The sequence below is a fragment of the Triticum dicoccoides genome, chromosome 7A (assembly GCF_002162155.2).
Source record: "Triticum dicoccoides isolate Atlit2015 ecotype Zavitan chromosome 7A, WEW_v2.0, whole genome shotgun sequence".
NCBI classification, from domain to species: domain Eukaryota; kingdom Viridiplantae; phylum Streptophyta; class Magnoliopsida; order Poales; family Poaceae; genus Triticum; species Triticum dicoccoides.
The window spans coordinates 359279-363039 of record NC_041392.1 but is presented as its reverse complement, the minus strand read 5'-3'; the positions used below and the strand labels follow the sequence as shown (position 1 = coordinate 363039).

Genomic DNA, 3761 nt, shown 5'->3' with positions numbered 1-3761 from the left:
CCATCTCTCCATGTCTTGTTCCATTCACAAACATACTAGTAGTACAAGATAGGGAACAACAACTTTTTATTATTACCGCATAAAAGTACCTAAACTTTTCTGCAGAGCGTCCTTACACACTACTACTCAATTAGTACTATCTTAGTAAGCAGCAGAGGAGATTTGAAAGGACCATATGTACGTACGTATGTACAAAAACACACAAGAAACACTCAAGATGATCAAATTACTCTGACAGGTTAAGTTATGCAAAACAAAGATTCGTGTATTTTGGTAAACATTATTAATTTTTTAACTAGGCAGACGTTGTATTTACAAAATCTTGTCTTGTGCTTCTGCCCATACTAGTACAGTATGCAGTGAATTTGCAACTCTGTAGCTAAGATGCGGTGGAGTTGCCAGCACGAAACATATAAAGAAATTGTTTTGGATGGACCTGTCCTACAGTAACTGAATTCAGTCAACTGAAAGGCTCATATATTTCAACAGATTCAGTCATTGGAGCCTGTCAACCACAAGATACAGAAAAAAAAAGCATGTTTTGTTTTGGGCACTCTCAAGACTGCTCCAAGCTGTTTCTCAAGATTGCTCCGGCCGCCTGTCAATACGTTTAATTACTTAGAGCAAACATATATACTCATATATTCGAATTTCAGAGGGCCGGCCAATGATCTTCATAACAACCACAAAAAACAATAGTTTCTCATGCTCTATTGTTTTGGCCAAAAAAAAAAACTGATCAATTCTCTTTAACTGCAGCATCTGAATCTGAATGCCTAATGTCTCAGCATCATCCAATGGCACATGCTAGGTACTCTCTTCAAATCTAACTGAACCGTGCTGTGATTCGCTTCTTCAAAGTACCTTTCTTCAGTGAAGCTTTGGCCGTGCTCCTGTCCTGACAGTAAGTAATTCAGGTTCCAGAGAGAAAAGCTTCAACTTTGGCGTATGTATATATGTTCAGAAGACAGAAAGTTGGGTTTGAAACCCTACATATATGATGTCCTATTAATTTTAAATAGATCTATAAGTGTTTACAAGATCTATTAATTCAAGCTGACAACTGACAAGAAACAGGGACTTACCAGCTGCTAACTTATTCAGAATGACTTCCATTCCTGCTGCTAACTGCGGCACTCAATGATGCGTACTGGCTGAAACCATCATTCTGCAATACGCCCATCATGCTATAACTCAAGTTTGTGGGCATCAGCTCAGAGAGGGGCGTGTCACCGTCGAGGTATTGCATGACTTGCCGCATACTGGGCCTTACATTGCCGAACGGATGCGCACACAACAATCCCAGCTTTAACGCCAGATGTACCTCGTCGGGGTTGCAGTTGCTGCCTCGTAGCCTCCTGTCCAGCGTGTCTGTGAGCGACCCTTTGCGCCAATGCTCCACAACCCAGTCAATCATTATCTCCGAACCGTCATCCTCTTCCTGACCGTTGTCAATAATTGGCCTCCGTCCGCAAGTTACCTCGATCGAGGATGAAAATGCCAAATGCGCACACATCTGTTAGAGGCGTTGCCTTACCGGTGCGCGCTAGCTCCGGAGCGAAATACCCCATGGTGCTGACAACACGCGTTGTTTGTAGATCGGTGCCATGGTCATACAACCTTGAAAGGCCAAAGTCACCTAGACCTAGGCGTCCATTCATTTCACTATCGAGAAGCACATTGCTTGCTTTGATGTCTCGATGGATGACAACTTTCTCCAACCTCTCATCAAGGTAGAATAAGCCGGATGCAACGCCTTTGATGATTTCAAATCTCTGAGCCCAATCTAGAGTGATTTCAAATCCTCCTCCAGTTCTTGATGATGCATGTAGGTACTGGTCAAGACTACCATTTGACATATAGTCATAGACCAATAGAAGTTCACCTTTTCTCCTACAATAACCCAGTAACTGGACTATGTTGCGGTGGCGGATACGGCCGATACTAACAATCTCGGCGCTGAACTCCTTTATCCCCTGCTTTGACTCGTGGGACACCCTCTTCACCGCAACCTCGAGTTTAGAGACCGGAAGCACGCCTTTATACGCCTTCCCAAATCCTCCATGGCCAAGTAGGTTCTTTTCTTACCATGAAATCCTTGAGTAGCATGGACTAAATCCTTGTAGGAGAAGGAAGGGGTAGAGCCAAAGAGGAACAAGATGCTTACAAGCAACTGTTTGGTTGCGATTTGGGGACTCTACCGTTCACTTACCTTGGTATCCCCATTCACCATCGTAAGTTAACTAACAGCGAATGGAAGTGTATCGAGGATCGGTTTGAGAAGAAACTGAGTTGCTGGAAGGGCAAACTTATGTCGTATGGAGGCCGATTGATTCTTATTAATTCGGTGCTCACGAGTTTGCCTATGTTTCTTTTATCCTTTTTTGAGGTTCCAGTTGGAGTTAGGAAAAGGCTGGACTTCTATCGGTCTCGTTTCTTCTGGCAGAGCGATGAAACTAAGAGAAAGTACCGTCTAGCCAAATGGGATGTCATCTGCCGACCAAAAGACCAAGGGGGTCTTGGGGTTGAGAACCTTGAAGTTAAGAATAGATGCCTTCTCAGTAAGTGGCTGTATAAGTTATCTGCCGAGACTGAGGCAACTTGGGAGCAGATTCTTCGTAACAAGTATCTGTACTCTAAGACCTTGTCGCAGGTGACAGCTCGACCCACTGATTCGCCCTTCTGGAAGGGGTTAATGAGGGTCAAAGCTACTTTCTTTAACAGAACAAAGTTTGTTGTCGGTGATGGCAATAACACTCGATTCTGGGAAGATACCTGGCTAGGTGATGCACCACTGGCACTCCAGTATCCGGCGCTTTATCGCATTGTGCGGCGACGAGATGCTCTGGTTGCAACGAGTTTGCAATCTGCTCCTCTTAACATCCAATTTAGGAGGGTGCTTGTGGGTGACCGGTGGGAGGCTTGGATTCATCTGGTGAGTAGACTCATAGAGGTTCAGCTTACTCATCAGCCCGATCAGTTGTGTTGGAAGCTTACTAAATCTGGTGAATTCACAGTCAAGTCGATGTACATTGATGCCATCAATTCTAGTGTTATTCCTAGTTCCAAACACGTTTGGAAAGTTAAGGTTCCTCTAAAAATCAAAGTGTTTATGTGGTTTGTGCATAAACAAGTCGTTCTAATGAAAGATAATTTGATTAAGCGCAACTGGACAAGATCTACTAGGTGTAGTTTCTGTGATCGGGATGAAACTACCAAGTATCTTTTCTTTGATTGCCCGATGGCGAGGGTGTTGTGGCGCTCGGTGCAAATTGCCTTTAACATTACTCCTCCGAATTCGGTCAGGTCGTTGTTTGGAACGTGGCTGGTTGGTATAGAGGCCGAAACAGCTAGACAAATTCGAGTGGGAGCATGTGCGTTGTTATGGGCAATTTGGAACTGCAGAAATGACTTGGCTTTTAACAAAACAACAACTATTCATTTTTTGCAGGTTCTATTCGGGGCTACTGCGCTAATCCGTACGTGGTCATTACTCACTCCGACGAAGGCCAGGGCGCGTTTGGTTACTGGATCTGTCCTGTGGGAGATGGTAGCGCGGGATATCTTCAACCGGTTTGGATGGCGGTCATGTAATAGGATAGGCGCTTAGTTTACCTATCTCTCTTTACTATGCCAGCCGGTTGTGGCTTTTGGGCCTTGTTTTATTTTGCTAGCTCTTTGTGAGCCAGTATCCTTTGTTGCAGCACTTTGCAAAACATTGTTGAACTACTTTATTTATTTATAAATGTGGCCGTATGCAT

The 3761-nt window shown here is 44.1% G+C and overlaps 1 pseudogene; it reads right to left on the bottom strand.

Moving 5' to 3' along the window:
* Positions 1-1096: 1096 nt before the first annotated feature.
* LOC119329739 overlaps positions 1097-3761 on the bottom strand; it is a 6348-nt pseudogene continuing 3683 nt past the window's right edge.